At 48.0% G+C, this 19,453-nt stretch overlaps 1 protein-coding gene across 1 annotated transcript in view; it reads left to right on the forward strand.

Annotated features, from left to right (window-relative positions):
• The window catches only part of LOC127391473 (splicing regulatory glutamine/lysine-rich protein 1-like), a 129,292-nt gene that overhangs the window by 51,185 nt on the left and 58,654 nt on the right, over window positions 1-19,453 (forward strand). The gene's annotated exons all lie outside the window — the stretch shown is intronic.

The raw sequence follows: 19,453 nt of genomic DNA on the forward strand, positions 1-19,453 counted from the left end.
GATGGGGCAGCCACAGCTTCCCTGGGCAACCTGGGCCAGGGTCTCACCCCCCTCACAGCAAAGAATTTCTTCCTAATCTCTAATCTGAATCTCTCCTCTTCCAGTTTTAAACCATTCCCTCTAATCCTATCACTACCTGCTCTTTGTAAGAAGTCCCTCCCCAGCTTTCCTGTAGGAAAATTCTCCCCTGAAATGTTGTGATCTGCCAAAACTACAGACGCCTGTGCAGTTCTCATCCTCTCCCCACCCATGAATATGTATGTACAGCAGCCTGGCTTTTAATAACATAAACACTTGGTATTCAGTCTGCTGTAGCTGCCACAGGGTGGGGGGGAAGGTGACAGTGGGGGACAACCTGGGATCACCAGGTTAGCTCCAGGCAGGACACTCACCCTGCTTTGCTGTTGTGGGGCCTTTTGCCACCCGCCGAGCAGGGCTATGAAGCCTCCTGGTGATGCTTCCCTGGGTGCTTCCCTCCTGGTGGGCTTCCCTGCACCTATGGCTGAAGGATTAGTTCTGGGAGGCTGCAGCATTTATTCCGGAGAGTCCCAGCTCTCACTGTGCTCATCAAAAGGTGTGATCATGCCTGCAGAGGCGAGACCCAAGTGTGTAATTTTCAGCTCCTCTCCCCTTCGTTAAATCAGACGAGGCGAGAAATGGTACAATGCAGTTGGGGGCTACTGTGAAAAACCTGTGTGAAGGATTTTCACATCGTGATGGAAGCTAGAATATTCATCTGGGCTTCTTAGTTGTTGTTTTTTTTTATTAATTTCTTTTTTTTTTTTCCTGAAGACTGCTATTGCTGATGTATTATTTATACAGCAGGAAATTAGGCTCTGAGGACTCAAGCATTCTTCAAATAAGCTTCTTAAATCTGTCAATTAAGCATGCAGAGGCTGCTGGGTCTCTGGCTTGGGGAGAGCCACAGAGGAGTTAAAGCTGCCCCTGGTCATTGCTCTGATGTGCTGCATTGATGGCATGCTTCAGACACTTCAGCTGCAGGAAAAAGTTCTTGGTCTCAAAATCAAAAGTGTGAGATGCTGGGAGCATTATATACAGCAGTTCTTGCTGATTTCAGTGGGACAAATGACTTCCCTGAGCTCTGGTAGGGGAATACTGAGTCCCTGAATGTTCTGCAATGTGTTCTGCAATGAAATCTGGTGCTTTTCATTTCCATTCGTGTCCCTGTTCATACAGGGGGTTGGAAGCAGATGATCTTTCAGGCCCCTTCCAGCCAAAACCAGTCTGTAATTCTTTGATGAACAAATGGCTGCCAAAGCTGGGAGGCCACTCTTAAGAGTTAGGAGTCATTTACTCTCTCATCAAGGCAGTAATTCTTCCTGTGCTCTCCATGTAGGTCTATAGCAAATGCGTTGACTTGTAATTAGTACATAAAAGAGCATTTTCCCTCCTTTTGTCCTTTCCTTAAGCACTGGGCATTTGTAAATGGTTTTTAAGTCTCCTCTTGCACCAGGGCATGGGGGTCTGCTCCTGGCCATGGAAGAGGGCTGGGACACAGGGCTGCGGGACAGGCTGGTCTCACCTGCCTCAGGACAGGGAATGTGATGGGACAGAGGAAAGGAAGAAGCAGAAGGTCCCCAGAATGCAGCTGGGCACAGGGCTGAGTCAAGCTGCCGGCACCAAGCTGGGAATCCAAGTGTTCCCTTCTACCTGCAAAATGCTCAGCCCCGATCTGTGGCCAAAGATGTTAATTTTGTAGCCAGGAAAAAGCAACGGGGGATTGAGTGGAAACTTGCCAGCACATTTACAGCTGCTTTGGTGCATTTTCTGCACAGGGATTTCAGGTGCAGGAAGAGCTGGACACTCGTTTGGTGTTGCTTGGAGAAAGGTGAGACCTCTCAGGACAACCTTTTTGTCCCCTCCTGTCCCTTGTGGGCTGGGCACATCCCTTCTGCCACCCCACGAGCACTCTGGCTGAGGGAAGGATGTTTATGGCTGCAGTCCCGGTTTCTTCTTTGCTGTGAATTTAATGTCCACTGCAAATGCAGATCTCTCCATCTGGAGGAGGAATAAATGCCTGCACTGTCTGCTCTGCATAGACTGATCACTCATTCTGCAGGACAGGGGCACTTCCCTCTGTGCAGCACTTGCACAGCTCCTGCTGACAGGCTCTGGGGACAGGACTGGCACTGGGGACAGACACCCTCGCTGCTCAGAGACTGGATGGGTGATTCCCTCATCTCCTGGGGTGCTCTCAGGACTGCATGGCACAGACCAGTCCTGGTGCAGGCAAAGGTGCCCCCACCACCCTTCAACTCTTCCCAGTCCCCAAAGCTTTGCAGATGACACCCCCAGTCACTGACTTGCACACAGCCTGTGTGAAATGAGCTGTGGATCCCTAGTCACAGGGGAGGAGAAAATTAATTTCTTCTGCTTTCTGTAACCCTTTATTGCCTTGGCAGTGTCTCTCTCTCACTCACCTTTGTCAGCTAAACAAGTTTTCCATCTTGGCCTTCTATACCACCATCCCTTTGTTGAAAACCCTGGATTCTGGGAGCATGGGTTTAATTTTTTGAGTGGTCATGATGGCTGTGGAAAAGAATGAAATAACTCACCCACTGGGATTCACACAGCAGAACCACAAATGAAGGGATCTACAACGTTGGTTAGCTGAGAGAAATGTTGTGTGCTGGTTTAGTGCTTGTGTAGTGTATGGACTTGAGTGTGGGCAGCTGGGTGTGGGATGTGTCCTTTCCACTGTTTTCCATGCAGCTGTGCAGCCAGAGCCCAAAACACAAGCATGTCCCTGTGCTGGCAGCTTTGCATGAGAAGCAGAGGTGCTGGAGGGTGAGTGTGGCCCCTGAGCTGCCCCATGGTTGCTGTGGGATGGCAGAGCATTGCCAGCTCAGTCTCAGTGTCCCTGGGAGCATGAAGTTAGAGCTGCCACCAGGCAGGGTGCTGCAGAGCAGGGCTGAGAGTAGCTCTGATGGTGATGTTTCCCCAGCCTTCTTAATCATGTTTTTTTGGCCTTGGCAGTGCCCAAACCACCCCCTCCCCAGGTGCTTTCCAGAATCTGGCTCTTAATCCCATATGTCCCTGGCCAGTGTTTTGTTTTCCTGCCTGCCATTGGGTGCAGCACCCTTGGGCATCTCCATCCCATCTCCACTGCCTGTGCCTGCTGTTGAGGTTGCAGCGACTTCAATTCAGTTTCACCCTTGTGCTGATTTCTAGCTCTCCTCAGCAGTGCAGATGGGCCAAAAGCAGCATTTCCTCCCTCTGTGCACAGTGTGGCCACCACTGACCCTCCAGCTGCATGAAACCAGCAAGCCCATAAATGGGGAACAAGGCTCAGATCTGAATCCCCAACTCATGTATTGAGTAAAGCTACCAGCAGCTTATTCCAGCTTTGAAGGAGCTCATGAAATATAAACGACATGTGGCATTAGACTTCTCCCTGTTCTTCATGCTTATGAGGGAATAAATGCTTTTCTTTTCAGCACTAACAAGTGCAAGGCTGAGCTTCTCCATCTGCAAACACTGGGTTTGCTATGGAAACCAGTCCTTGGTCTAACAAGGACTCTCCAGTCCTCATCCAGGGAGGAACCAGAGATAAGGTCCTGGGTTGGGAACAATGAACACGAGAGAGGCACTGAAAGTGGGGAGTAATTCCCTGCTTGGTGGCCTTGCTCTCAATTTGGGAAGAACTCAGCTCAGGGAGGGAAGCCAGGCAGAAAGTTCCTCATTCTAAGCTGGTCCTTTTCCTCCTTGCTGTTTCTATCCTCTCTTCTTTTTTGCAGTCCTTCCTGATAGGAACACATAGAAATACAAACCCCAGGGCTTGAGTGAGGCAGCAGCACACTTACAGAACAAGGATGTGTGTGGTTAAAAGTTTGAACTCTGTTGGATTATTCCTGCTTTTCTACCTCTTGCGAGGAGACAGAGCAAGCTGCCAGCTGCCTCCTGGGGTTGACTGCTCTGCAGAGGGCTGTGGGTGAGGATGAAGAGCAGGACCATGCTGGAGGGCAATGGTCTCTCATTCTCAGACATCTCTGTCCCAGGCGTGATGCTCAGCAGAGATGCTGTGCAACGACTGGGAGCAGAGGAAGCCATTGAGGAGTTGCCTACACACCTTACTCAGCCCCTGCCTCCGCTTCCCAGGCTGTCCTTAGCTGAGCAGCCACCTGCAGAGTCCGGAGGTATCAGAGAGAGGGTTTTTAAAGCAGGAATGTACCTAGTGTGGCAGAGCCACTACACTCCAAGTCCACACAAGTTCTCACTGAAGGCCCTTGCAGGAGGTGTTGCTTCAAAAGACCAATATTGATAGGTACAACTGATCTGGTTGTCCAGTGACATTTCTTTCACCAAACCTGAACGTCTGCATCTAAGCAAGTCATCTTTGCAGTCCTGACAGTGAATGGGGTTCAGAGCATGGTAGTTCTCTTCCTAAACACCTGCAGTGCCTCAGCTGAACCGTGTCCCGGAGTCTGTAGCCAACTGACTGGATCCATCCCCACCAAATCACAATAGTGGACGACCACTGCAAACATCATCTCATCTCTGGGACCTGTGGTACACAGCAAAGCCTTGCTTGGATAAGAGCTGGCCCTTAAAGAGCAGGGAAAACAAGATTTTGTCAGATTTATGGCTGCCATGGCTCATCTTCTGGACCCTTTTTTGGGGATCCCTGACCCTCATGTTCTCCCCAGTGACCCTCTCCAGAATCACTGCTGAAGGTGGGAGAGTGTCTGCTGCTTCTGCAGCTGATACCAGGTCTGTAAATCAACACAGCCCCTCCCTCCTGACCCAGGAGTACTTAAATCATCTCTAAATGAGCTCTCTTAAGGAGATGTAGGCAATCAGTGGTGAGTTATTGCAAGGCACAAGGGCTTGCTCAAAAGTGACAAGCACTTCTTGGTTGTCTGGGCTGCAGAAGGCACAGCCCTTTCAATCAAAACCTGCAGGTCAGTCTGCACGTGGCCTTTGCTTCATGAGCTGAGGGTGTCCCAGTGGGTTGTCTGCATCTTCCTCTTCCTCACTGTCCTTTCAACCCATCCTCTTCAATACAAGCCCTGTGTATTCTCTCTCTTTTCAAACCTACTTTTCCTAGCTGATTTTTCAGTGTGAGAACAGTGAGCACTCAGGCTTCAGCTGGTTTGAAGACTTCCTCGAGGTCTTTCCACACTGCCTTGCTTGGAGCCACATGGAGGCCAGCTAACTCAGAAAATCCTGGAAAATAGTACCCTGTTGGTTGGAAAAGGGGTGTTTCACTGTGAGGATGACAGAGCCCTGGGACAGGCTGCCCAAAGGGATTGTGGAGTCTCCATTCTCCACCCAACCTGTAGCTTTGCCTGTTGGGTGTTGGAGGCATTCCTCTGCAGGGTGCTCCTCCCTACAGCTCTGACTGCAAGTGCAGACGTAAACAAGCTTCATCACCTCTGTCAGTCCCACTGGCACCCACTTGAAGCTGAAGGGTCAGGATGCCTCTGAAAATCAGTCCAGCAAGGATGAACTCCAAATAATTCCTAGTGGCTGCCTATGTTCCTGCCATCAGGAGCCAAGATTGAGTCAGAATGCCCCTTGCTCCATGTGCCTGGCTTCCTGGCTCTCAATGGACACCCCCAAGTGCTATTTCTGAGGGTGGAGAATGGGGGGAGGTGCTCTGCAGTTTCTGTTTCTGATCCCGGACACAGCCAGCAGTGCAAGGGCCCTGAGGGGCAAGCAGAGGACAGCATGAGCTTATTGCCTGGGCACACAGCAGGGGAGGGAGCCCTGTTTCCTCATCCCTCCTCAGTGGAGCATTTCTGGTTCTTAATTCCCAGATGTGTCATGTCCAGTACAGAAACAATCCTCCAAGCAGGGGCTGAAATAGATCTTCCTTCTGCTCCCTGTCCCAATCTCAGGTTCATCTCCTGCCTCCTTCTTTGCAAGCTTTCATTGTATTTGTCATGGCAGTTCCATGCTCAACACATTTAATTTTCCAGTCCTTCCTGCTAAGGTTACTGATCCAGCCCTTTGGTGGATGTGGTTATGGTCTTGAGAGTTCAGGTGCCTGAAGTAGCCCCCCTTTCTCTGGACTGTCCCACCAACCACTGAGATGCTGCTTGGAAATGCACAAGTACAGCTTTAAGCTTGTGAATTTGCCAGGGAGGTGCACATAGACACCTTCCAGTTACACAGGGCACCAGAGCTATGAAGGGTGCTCTCCTTGGTCTGTGATGCTCCTGCATCATCATCATCATCATCATTGTGAATTGATGCAGCTGGGGTCTTTTGCTAGAAACTGATGATTCTTAACTTGCACATGGGGTCTGACAGCTCTGCTCCCCGGGTATATATGCCCTTAACCAGCTCTGGGTAGTTCCTGAGGAATGGCTCCTCTCTCTGGGCAGATGTGTGGGGTCACCACTTTGCTCTGAGATATAACCAGTTTCAAAAGCCTGGCCAGTCTGTGTAAAAAGAATCATCTTCTGACACTGTAATGAGAGCTTCAGCTGATAATCTCAAGAGGGATGTTCTTGGTTGTTAAAATATCACAATTTATACACAGGGGCTTTGCTTTCCACCCTTTTAGATAACCTTTCTGTTTCCCTAGGATCTCTCTCATGTCTATCCACTAACTCACTGCTGTTAAAGGTGTCTAGAAATATATGGAACTCCTTATATTCAGGAATATCTCAATTCACAGCTTCATTTTTGCTCAGGTAGGCAGTCCATCAGCATCTGGCACTGCTTGGAAGGCGTTGTGCTTTGCACCGTGTCTAACTCAGCTCTTCCAGAGTCCAGTTTGACAAACCAGTGCTGTGAAGGTGACTGGGATGGCACCAGTAGAAGTGAAGTGGTTGTTTCCAGCCAGCCTGGATTTCTGGAGTTGGTGTAAACTCTTCCTGTAGTCTACAGTTGTTTTCTCTTTCTAATGCCTGAGTCACTGGAGAGGCCATGCTCTAAATTGTCAGGCTATTTGTACTTTCTCCTGGAGATAACAGGTCAGTGGCTTCATCTGATCTTCAGGTCGGACCATTTCTCTTAAAGGTTGGTCCTTCTCAGTGTCACGTCAGTGCATTCATTAGTTCAAATTTCATGCAAATAGGATTTGAAATGCTCATAATGCCTTCAGACCAAGCTCTGAGACCTTTCCTCATCCTTGCATATCATTTCAGATCGTCCAGAAATGCAGGGTGATTGATGGCAAATTTACACTGGGGTCCAGCTGACATATTATGAGAAGGATGGGTGAAGCAGATGCAGGAGAGCCAGAGGTGGTGATGTGCCCCTGGCACATGTCACTGGTGTGGAAGGCCAAGTGGGATCTCATACTGCACCAAACTCAAGTCAGTATGTTCTTCCAAGTACCAGACATTCTCAATACCTTCCATACCCACCAACACAGAATGAAATGGAAGCCTTTTGGTCTATCCCTAGTATCCTGAGGGCTTCTTCTCTTGATTATGTAGTTTCTAACTAGCTCTGAAGCTAAAAATGCTGATTTCATGCTTCTTGTATTTTATTTGTCTCCTCTGCTGAACTGTTTGTGTCTGCACTGATCAGTGCTTACAGACTCTGTATTCAAATGCATGCTCTGTAGCTGACAACCATTTATCTTTTTATGTGTGTATATATATATATATATATATATGGGGTTGTTTGTTGATTATTTTTTTTGAGTCAGTGCCCTACATCACCCATTTATTAATTTCTGCAAGGCTGTGCAAGTCTCAGATGCACCAGAGCTTACAAGCATCTTAGCAGAAACCTTGTGTGTCCCTTGTTACAAGTGCTTTTCAATTCTCTCTCATTTAGATTTTCTTCTCAGTCCCTTGTAAATGTCTTTTAGACATGGGTTTCCCTAGTTGTGACTGTCATAAATAGCTGAACTTCCCTCCAGGTGTGAGGGCTCCTGTGGTTCTGGAAGCTGTGGGTCTGTTCCTCCTGACATGCAGAAATTATTTTGCCAGCCATTTGATTTTGTGCATTGTTTTTACCATCAAGCTTTAACGTTTGTGTCAGAGGTTGCCATGTTGCCTGGTCTCTGTTCTTCAGCAGCTGTTTTAAGCAGTCAGACTTCCACATTTACCTTGAATACCTTCTCCCTCTTTGTTGAATTTTACTCCCTTTAGAAAGGATTTTAAGTACTCTAAGTCTCCCTCTTCCTCAAAGAGTTTTCTCTCACATTTCCTTCCTCTCTGGAGAGACATTTCTTCCGTGGCACAGGACCTGCCTTTCATTGCTGATATTTCACAGACCACTCAGACTGCAGCTGGTTTAAGCTGGCAGATTTCGATGACGTTCTGATTCATGTGTGGCTATTTTAATGTTCCTTTTTCTTCAAACATTTTCTCCTGAAAAATTCCTTTTTGTGGAGCACAAAATGTCCTTCCTTTCACTTGCATAAGGGTGAAAAACAGGAGGCCAAATAACACTGACTGGTGGTGCTGTGCTGGTTGGAGTGATGGCTTTACATCCAGATGCTTTGTTTCAATTGAATGCAGAAGTTGAGCTGGAACTGTTTTGTCCAAAAGTTTTTAGGTTTCTTTTTTTTTTTTCCAGCTCTTTGCAAACAACTTGCCTAGAGTTGACCTGATGTGTGTTTGGTTCACTGGCTCTGCAGTTATCTCTTCATGTGGGTACCAACCCGACTACATGGGGCTGCCTGTAATTGCACAGGTAATTTCTGAGGTTCAAAGTTGTAAGAGAGGAGGGTGGACAAATGTTTTGCCCTGCAGTCTTCCCATACCTCCTTGTTGATGAGCCTGGCTATAGTGCCTTGTAGGGCAGTTGCTCCTCCTTCAGCTCAGTTAATTTCCTGTGCTACTTGCTTCCTCCTGTATTTTTCCAGGATTCTGCAACTCTTAGGACACACAATTAAGACATTTTGCCCTATGGACTGAGCTGATACTCCAAGTTCACCTGTGGATACTGCTCTTTCTCTAACCACTTGCAGAAGTTTTGTGGTGTTTTGGTAAAGCAAGAATATCAGAACCTAAGGGGTGTTGTAACAGCGATCGATAATACCAGTTGTATTCTTTCTGATAGTCTCTGGGAGCCCCAGGCAAGAACTAACATTTAGAAACACAAGCACAGAGCAAAAAATCACTCCCAAGTAAACCACCTTCTCTTCACTCATTATCAGCCATCATCTTGCAGCTCTCTGGCAGCTCCTTAGATATGGCTCTTTTATCTATAGCCTTTCCCCTTCACACTGATTAGTTGCAAGGCTGATCATTTTCCCCAGAAGTAGCTTCATTTTTCTAGCCTGTATCAATCTGCGATTTTCCCCCAGCCCTCCTTGTCATTTATTTATCCCCACTAATGCTGAAAGCTTCTCCAGCTCAGTAGGGGCAAATTTAATTAATCTGCTATTTTCTCCCATTCCCATCTCGATCATTAATGAGATTGCCAAATGAGTCTGGGTCTAATGGTGGTCCCAGTGGCCTAACACTGCACATGTCCTCTTGATTTATCAGCCAGTTAGCCTTCAGCTCCACTCGGGATCTTTCAGGCCATGTGCAGCCATTCCTCCAATCCAGGACAAATTGCTGCTTCGTGTAACTTGTCAGAAGGGAGCTGGTTAATGCTCCAGTGTGTGTTGTCCAGCTGCCTGCTCTGCCCAGCCAGCTGGAGACGAAGGTGCAGATCTCTGCCTCAAGTCAGGGACTGGGGGGATACATCAACCAGGTCTCTCACCCCATTGGACTTATGGGTTGAAATGGTTTTACACAACCAGTTCCAGAGGGACAGGGATCTACTGGAGAGAGTCCACGGGAGGCTACAAGGATGATAAAGGGACTGGAACACCTGCCTGATGAGGAAAGGCTGAGAGACCTGGGGCTGTTCAGTCTGGAGAGGAGAAGACTGAGGGGGGATCTAATTGTCTGTAAATACATGAGGGCATCAAGAAGGCAGGACAAGCTCTTGTCACTTGTGCCCTGGGACAGGACGAGGGGCAATGGATTCAAACTGGAGCCCAGGAAGTTCCACCTCAAGATGAGGAAGAACTTCTTTGCTGTGAGGGTGACAGAGCCCTGGGACAGGCTGCCCAGAGAGGCTGTGGAGTCTCCTTCTCTGGAGACTTTCAAGACCTGTCTGGATGCCTTTCTGAGTGACCTGCCCTAGTTCTGGTCCTGCTCTGGCAGGGGGGTTGGACTTGATGATCTTCAGAGGTCCCTTCCAACCGCTGACATCCTGTGATTCTGTGAACTGGGCAGCCTGGAGAACCTTCAGGTGGCCAAGCAAACCCCTGCATTTTGAGGTCCATCAACACATAGACGTGGACACATGCAGCCTCACACTTGGAGGTGGTAAGAAAATTTCTGCACCATCAGCTTTGCAGGCAGCTGAGTTTGAGAAGTGCTGTGGCAGCTGCATCTGAGGTGCTGCCAGCTCCTGGGGAGGTTTGCCACTGCAACATCTCAAGTCAAGAGGGATCTCGAGGTGCTGGAGCAAGGACAGAGGAGGGCAACAAAGATGGTGAAGGGCCTGGAGAATAAATCTTATGAAGAACACTTGAAGGAGCTGGGAACACTTGAAGGAGCTGGGAATGTTTAGTTTGAGACAGAGGAGGCTGAGGGGAGACCTCATCAGTCTCTACAACTACCTGAAAGGTCATTGTAGAGAGGCTGGTGCTGGTCTCTTCTCATAGGTCATTAGCGACAGAACAAGAGTGAAGGGCTTCAAGCTGCACCAGGGCAGGGTCAGACTGGACATCAGGGAAAAGAGTTTCCCAGAAAGAGTGGTCGGACCCTGGAACAGGCTGCCCAGGGAGGTGGTTGAGTCACCATCCCTGGATGTGTTTATGGGACGTTTGGATGTGGTGTTGGTGGAGATGGTTTAGGGGAGAACTTTGTAGAGTAGAGATGATGGTTGGAATCCATGATCCCAGAGGTCTTTTCCAACCTGAGTGGTTCTATGATTCTATGATTTACCCTCATCCCAGTGACCACCAGTGTCACCTACCTTGCTGCTCTGCAGCCATCCAGAGAGGAGGGGATGCTGTGCTGTGGGAACTGGCTGGAGTCCCAGGGAAGCTGACCAGGATGACATTGAGCTGGCTTGGTTTCCCTTCAGGCAGTGATTTGGAGCAAACCCAGCCATCAGACACCCCCACTCCCTGCTCCGTCACAGCAAACCCCTGAGGGACCTTCCAAATCTGGGATTAGCTGGTTCCCTGCTAATAGCCTCTGGCCACCAGCAACTGACACAAAGGCTGAGAGGCTGCGTCACCTTCAGCAGGATTTAAACACGTAAGAGAGGAGAAAGAAATAGCTGCTGGATTTTAACATTAGCAAATGTCAAACCATACATTTGGGAATGGAAAAAATGTAAGGTGACTTCTAGACTGCTGGGAAGAGAGCTGGAATATTTTCATAGTAAAGGGGATTTAGGGTTTCAGAAAGCTTTATCTTAAGGATGAGGGACACATGGTGGCTTCAGTAAAAGGCACTATCACCTGGGAAGGATAAAGATAAGGAAGGTATTTTATCAATGCAAGACCTGTGTGAAGCCACCAGCACACAGAGCTGGAGACACAGGGAGTGTGGATGGGCCAGGGCAGGACACAGCCCTCCCCAGCAGCAGGACCCTGCAGAAGTACAAAATTCAGTTCACTCCTTTGATGCAGTTGGGCCTTGGTCTCTGCACTGGTGTGGAAGGAGGTGAATTAAACAAATAAAGATGGCAAATGAAATGGAAAAAAAAGTTCACTTAGTATCATGAAATATTAATAGCCACTAAGTAGCAGTGGAAATTAGTCTTGCTGCACTAAACCTGCTCTGCATGGTGTGACTGAACTGCGGGGTATGGAGTCTGTGTCCTGGCTGTAGCATGAAGATTGCCTTCAATGAGCTTCATGGTTTGCTTCTTTTAATTAAATAATATGCTTCAGGAGCTGAAGCAAAATGTGTTGCCACAACATCCTTTCCCCAGACAAGGCCAGAAATGGGACAGCAGTGTCTAACCTGCCTGCTGAGGAAGAGTAAGGAACAGTTTACCAGGGTGGTGGTAGAGTGACATGAATACCAAGTCTCATGGAGTCAGTTCTAAGGAAATCTTTTGTTTCTCTGAAATGATCCTGAGTGCTGAAGCAACTTGCCTGTGGAGGCTGTGAAGCTGTATCTCCAGAGAGGGATGCCCAGCTGAGGTGAGACACTGTCTGTCAGGAGTGGTTTGTGGAGAGTGATGGTCATCCAGCTGTGGATGGGTGTGCAAACCTCTGCCTCAGAGTGTGCATGGGAGTGCTGTCCAAGCTAGCTGACCAGGTTCTAATTCCTTGTAAATATCAGAAAACCAGGAAGGCCAGTGCCCACCACTGACTGGAGTCAGCAAGTGGGAAAGTCCAGGAGGAAAGCAGAGGTTGGTCATTCGACCTCAGTGCTGTGGGAGAGAGAGAAAATGTTAACACAGCTGAAGATCAAAGAAATACCATTAATTTCAACTGGTAAATTTTCCAGAAAGTATTCCTAAATGCAGCTGAGTTATCTTCTTTTGTCTTATAGTGGTTTTAAAGACATTTCTGTCATTACTATTTATTAATCACATTGGCACAATGAGTCTCAGGCATGGACTAATGTCCTGGTGTATTCGATGAAGGAGGAGGAGGAGGAGCTGACCTCTTCTCTCTGGTGACCAACAATAGGACCCATGGGAATGGTAGGAAGATGTGCAGAGGAAGGTTTAGGTTGGACATTAGGAAGAGATTCTTCACCCAGAGGCTGGTGGAGCACTGGAATGGGCTCCCCAGGGAAGCAGGAATGGCACAGAGCCTGGCAATAGTCAAGAAACACTTGGACAACACTCTCAGGGACATGGTGTGAACTTTGGGGTTGTCCTGTTCTGGGGCAGGAGTTGGACTGGGTGATCCAGGCTGTCCCAGGAGGTGGTTGAGCCACCATCCCTGGAGACATCTAAGCAGACAGATGTGGTGCCAGGGGACAGGGTTTAGTGCTGGACATGGCAGAGTTGGGGTAGTGATTGGACTCAAGGACCTTGAAGGTCTTTTCCAACCAGAATGATCCTGTGATGCTGTGATGTGGACAAAAAAGAAATAAGTCTCTGCTCACGTATCTGCATTTTCATAATATATTTTGACTTATGTCAGGCACTTGATTCTTGGTCAAAAATGTACCCTCTATTTAATCAATGCACTGTTATTAAATGAGTTGAGAAACAGGCAGCTAAAAAGCTCTCCAAATGTGATTGTTGTTGGAGGATCATTGCTGAACACTCTGCTTGCATGGTAGCTTTGCAGGCTTCAGCTTTCACCCTGGTGGATTTCCTTATTTTCATGAATGATCTGGAAAATATATATAAATTGGTTGCCTGTAAAGTCTGCAGCTAACTCAAATTTTGCCATGATAAATAACGATGAAGGCAAGTCTCTAATGCAGAGCAATTGCAATTGCTTGGTAGACTGGCAACAGTGAACCAACATGAATTTTAATACAACTAAATGCTCAGTCATCCAGCTCTGAGCACAGAATCTGGGCCACTCTGTCAGGCTGGGACACTGCCTGCTCCAGGGCAGGGGCTCTAGAATTGATTTAAGGGCCACACAGGTGATTATGAACATTTGATGCCCTGTAGTGGTGAAAAGGATGAACATCATCTCTGGTTAAAGAGGGAGTTTTTTATCCACCTTGATGAAAAAACAGGGAGATGCTGTAATTTACTGGAGCTATAATGAGACCCAAAGGCTGGAAGTTGATCCCTGGGCTTTTGGCATGGAAATCTGGTGCAAATTCCTGGTGGCACATTATGGGCTGTCTGAACTGAGGATGGATATCTGTTGTAAGAGACATGGGTGGCTCAGCCAGGCACTGAGGAACGTGATCCTTTCCCAACGTGCTCACTTCCCAATTTCCACCCAAAAAGGAAGGAGTATCGTTAGCATCCTATTGTGTTCTTGTTCTGCTTTGCTTCACAGAGTCTGCACATCTCAAAGAAATATGTTTATGGAGTGGTGGGTGTCGTGTTTCTTATCTGGAGAGAGTGGATGAGGGAGCTGCAGAAGGGCAGGCAAGCATGTCTAATGCTGAAGCTGCAAAGGAGACAAAGCCAGCACCTGATAAAGACAGTGGCGGTTGAATTTGCACACTTATTAAAAATCAGTCCCAGCTTTTATCTAGGAATAAAAGAATGAGCCATGTGAATGGAGCAGGGATGCGTGCCAGGGAGCTGGGAGGGATGCCAGAGAGAGGGGGAAAGAGGCAGAGGGGGGAGCAGGGCTAGGTTGGGCTTGGTCCCACAGCGTGGATAGAGGGGCCGGGTGTCCAGGGGAGCGCTGAGCAGCGCCCCGTGTCTGCACCACTGAGCTCAGAGCAAGGCAGCTCCATGGCAGAGCCCTCAGTGTCCTTGCAGGGCTCTGCCTTGCCACTGCTCAAGGTGACAACTCATGGGGTTGGGTAGAGTGTTCTGGTCACCTGGGCTGAGAAAGGAGAGCATCAAGCTGTGAGCAGGGCAGAGCAATATGATCTTCATCCACCATGTCTGCTCTCGTGTTCTCATTTCTAGCCACCCCATGAAGAAGTGGTTGTGGCTAAAGCTGAAATGAAAATGCTGTCCCTCTGCCTGTCCTCCTTGTGTTGCTTGGATCACCAGCTCCCAAGCTGTTTTGTCAGCTGCAGGGTTGTCCATGTCCATGCAGACAACCACACTGGGCTCAGGGGCAATTTTTGGAGCAACTTTTCCTTCCAGGCTCTTTCCTAGACTTCATTGCTCTACTCCACACTATCTGCAGATGCAGGATCTGTATCCAAAAGCTGAGATAAGTGTCATTTTTGAGAAAAACTGAGAAAAATGTTGCCTAGTGCAATGAAGCACTTGTAGTGCTGAAGATGTTAGGGTGGGATTTGCAGCTGCCAGGTGTGGTTCAGTCCCAGATGGCTGGGGAGAGCAGGTGTAAAAGCCATCTGGAGCTTTACCTCTTTGTTCTGTGAGTCACTCACTGTTGCTTTCACCAGTGACAGGTCTGGAATCACAGGATGCTCCTCTTCTTAGTAATCATGTTCTGAAGCATTCCTGAGATACTTTGGGCTCCATGAGAGATCTAAGTCATCTCAGGAGCCAAAGTTTACTTCCTTTGGACACCTGTTTCTCCCTGATCTTTTACAAATATGGCAGAGATAAGTTCTGTAGGAGCTAGCTGTGATTCACAATGCATATTTTCTCACTTTGTTCTTCACAGTACAAGGAGTGAATGGTAGCAATCCCATAGCTGATCCTGTTCATGCAATGTGCTGATGCATCCCATCTGGATAAGATGGAAATGAGGATTGTGACCACTTATGGTACCTTCACTTGCTGTGCTGGGGACTGGTCACAGCTTCTTTTGATCTGCTCTCTTAAGCAACCCGGGGTCTGCTAGGATTTACTGGGCTGGGTATGGATTTTAGTCATATGATGCTTTGCAGCAGGCAGCGTGGCAGGGACAGCTGTGATAATTCCATGGGCTTTGGTGGCTGTGACATGGAAAAAATGCAGATGTGACATTTCCCTAAGTTGTGAGGAAGAAGCCCAGTCCATCTTTGGCTCACTGTGCCCAGCCTGGCCCAGCTGAGCTCTGCAGTGAGTGCAGCACTGCAGCTCTGTGTAGCTCACTAGGATCACAACAGTTATCCAGCATGGTTGTCCAGCATGAACTCATGACAAGTGTATTTGGAGAGTTCAAGTGTACCTGCAGGCTTTCCTGGGAGTCTGGCTACCCTTGTTCTGCTGGCTCTCCTGCAGCAAGCTGTCACAATCCAATAATTGGATACTTGAAGATTCTTTGTGATCTCACCAGGGCAAAATGAAGATAACACAATACTTGGGTGCACAAATAAGCTTCTATTTAGGTGCAGATCAGCTGGTAAGAGTTACAACTAGATATTTGTCATAGCTTATGACAGATGTGATAACTAACCCTAAACTACAAAAGAGAAAGATCAGGAAATTAAATAGTTAAAGTCACCACACAGAGCTCCAGAGGAGTCCCCATTGGTCTTCTAGTAGAGGAGGGGGGGGTTGATCTGGTCCTAAGAGGCATCTTGAGACTGGTGCTTTCCTCCTTTATGCAGTTAATTCCTGGGATATGCCATGCTGGTTCCCAATCACTGTTCCACATTTGTAGCAAAAATTGTTTCTCACCTGCATTCCTTTGGTCCAGTTATCCCTATCTTTTCTGCCAAGCTGGTGATTTACATGAAGACACTCTCTGGGCCTCTTAATTAACTGAAGGCCTGGTTGTCACTGGATGTCCTTGCTCAGGGCTGGCTGTAGCACCAGGTGTGTGCCTCTTGGTCTACAATCTCAGCACATCCCACACCAAACTCCCTGGTTTGCAGTTGCCTGAGGCATTTGCCACATTGCAGACACATCATGGGGGTAGAGGGTAGCTAGGGGGAGGGGGCTTGCTGTTATCAGTTGAGTAAAACTGGTTTAATAGGTGAAATTCATAACCACAGACCGGATGGCAGATGCAATTCAGCAATTATAAGCAGAAAGTAACATATGCTGGCAAACAGCCCAGACCCTTACCTGAACAAACAGAATGATGGGCTCTAAATGAGTGATTGCCACTCAACAAAGTGATCCTGGGGACTTCAGAGCACTCTCTGAAAAGTTCAGCTGGATGCTGAACCGTGGTAGGCAGAGTGCAGGAGCTGTAAGGGCCAGAGCAGGGCATCTAAACCTCTGCATAAGTCCGTGCTGCAGTTGCATCCCAAGTGTCATCCTCCCACTCCTGCAGTGAAGAGGAGCTGGGAAAGATGCAGAGAAGTACAGCAAAAATATGTGGAGCATCATTCATTCAACGACCTAGGGCTTGGAAAAAACCTGAAAGAGTAGAAAGGTTTCATTGCCTGCTGAGGAGACAGGGAAGTGCTGCCCCAGGCAGGCCCTGGGCCACTGTTTGCCCGGGGCCTGGGGAGGTGCCAGGGCAATGCTCACACCAGTTAATGTTGCCTTTCCATTCGCATCTGCTCCTCACCAGTGTTGGACCAGCCCAAAGGGGCCCTTGTCTGACTCTCTGCAGCTCTTCTCACTTTCTTTAATTACGATGAGGACTTTTCTCTATCGCATTTCCTGGCCTCCCAGGGCATTACTAGACTATAATAATTGATATTAGTGTTAGCGTTATACAGGGACCTAATGACTCCTATATTTAAATCCCTTGATATCTTCCCCTGTGAAGTTTTCTCATGACCTTTTCTTTGAGACTCTTTCATTCCTCCCTGGCTTGCAGCAAGCCTTTGAAATTCAGCAGGAGGAAAACCCTGTGGCTAGAGAGGCAACTTTTAGAGCTTATTTTGCTCTTCATCAAATTCGTTTTCAAACTGGCAGAAATATAAACTGTTCACTGTCACCTTTTCCTTTCTCTCCCTGATGTTGCTGAGGGAAATGCTGGCAAACCACCAAAAGTATAACCCTGCCCAAACGTTGCTAGGCTAAAATGACACTGCTGCCAACGTGCTGGGAGCACTGGAGAGCCCCTGGCAGGAATGGGGAGCACTAGGGGCCGGGAGCTGCTTTGGCATGTGCCTGTGAGCTGATGGAGCTGCCCTGGGGAAAGTTTGTGCTGCACTCAGCTCACGGCAGGAGTCGTGTAGCTCAGCCTTAAGTGGTGCTGAAGAATCAGCATTCAAACCCCTCTGGAGATTTGTGAGGATGGATTCTAAGAATTGCACGTGATATAACTGGCTTTCACTTTCTTCCCTTAAAAATATCCCTACAATATGAAGTCGAAAAATCACATGAAGGAAGTGTGATTTAGGTGGAAACGAGGAACACCTAGAAGTTAGGAAATGGCACATCTATTGCCTCCATCCCTGCCTGGATGCATTACAGAAATTACCTTTCATTTCTGACCACGACTGGTATTTTTCTGCCAAAATCCTGTCTCATTCAGGGTAGAGGCTGAATATATCAGAGAGCAGGACTTAGGCTGCACTGCCAGAGGAAGTCTGGATGCATTCCCAAAGCATGTGGGCTCAGAGTCTCTACCTATAGAAGTTTGGGTTTAGGTGCCTAAACGTTGCTGCCTGCTGCTCCTATGGAGACAGGCTGAGAGAGGTGGGGGTGTTCAGCCTGGAGAAGAGAAGGCTCTGGGCAGTGACAGGACAAGGGGAGATGGTTGTAAACTGAAAGAGGGGAGATTTAGACTTTAGATATTGGGAAGACATTTCTTATAATGAGGGTGGTGAAACACTCGCCCAGGTTTCCCAAAGAAGCTGTGGATGCTCCCTGGAAACATTCAAGGCCAGGTTGGCTGGGGCTTGGAGAAATCTGGTCTAGTGGGAGGTGTCCCTGCTCACTGCAGGGGTTTGGACTAGACAACCTTTAAAGGCCCTTCCAACCCAAACCATTCTGTGATTATATGATTCCATGTTTTACATCACACTTGGCTCCAGCTGCTGGAGGAGCACAGGTCTCTTAAGAGGTGCAGATACACCACAGGACTCCTAAATGTCCTGCTGCAGCTGACTGCCAGGTGGCTGCCTGAGGTCCTTTCACGACAATGGGTACCTGTGTGCTGAGACCTGCTCTGATCTTACCTGCTCCAGGTCCTCAGTGCCCTATCACTGATTGTTTCTCCCAGGTGGTGGAAGATCATTACTCCTCTCCTCACCCTAAAGCTGCTCCAGCTGCACCATCAGGAACCAGCCTTCCCCTCCACAGCAGAGGGAGGAGGCAGCAGAAGGGAGGGAAACTGCAGCCTGGGGCGAGACTCTTCCAAAACTATTCTCCTTCCTCATTCACCTCTCAATTCACCTTCGATTTGAAGCACATCAAAGTGCTGCCCTCTTCCTTTTGACACACACACACTCACACACACAGACCCATCTTTGCCCACAGGACAGAGCAGGAAACACTGAAGCCACTTCGCAGTCTCTTTCAAAGCCATGTGCAGAATTTCAAACAGTATCAGTTCAGAACAGGGAATTAAGCAGCTATAGTGTCTCCATACTATAAACAAAGGCAAAATGCTGTGTGCATCAGCAAAGGGCTTTGTATTGTAAAGCACTCCCTTTATGTTCAACCAGGAGAGAATTCAAATTATTATTGACCCTTCACTGTAGGAAAGCTGCATTATAATATCTCCAAATCAATAGAGACAAGTGCAGAGAGGCAAAGAAAGGCCACGGCTCTGCAAACTGCAGAAAATTGCATTTTGCTTTGGCCTCTTAAAAAGTTTGCAAAGCATCTATTAGAGGCCCCCGGAGCCTTTTCTTTCTAATTGCCATGTTTGACAATGCAATTGCACAGGGGACTAGCGGAAAGACAGATAATGGACCCGCTTTAATTGCTTCCCAGTTCCATGAGTCATAACACTTCTGAGATGGCAAAGGGGAAGTGCAGCAGTTTGACTGAAGGAGGTTTCTGCCTTTTAAGAAAGCTCTGGAGGAGCAAATGCTAAACTCAAAGCCGAAGTCTTGGAGGGATTGAAGGTTCCAGGTACTGGGGTTTCTTTCATCTTTTGCTTTTGACTGGAACTATCCAGTTAAGTTTTAATCATATTCTGGAA

This window comes from Apus apus, chromosome 16, assembly GCF_020740795.1.
Source record: "Apus apus isolate bApuApu2 chromosome 16, bApuApu2.pri.cur, whole genome shotgun sequence".
NCBI classification, from domain to species: Eukaryota; Metazoa; Chordata; class Aves; order Apodiformes; family Apodidae; genus Apus; species Apus apus.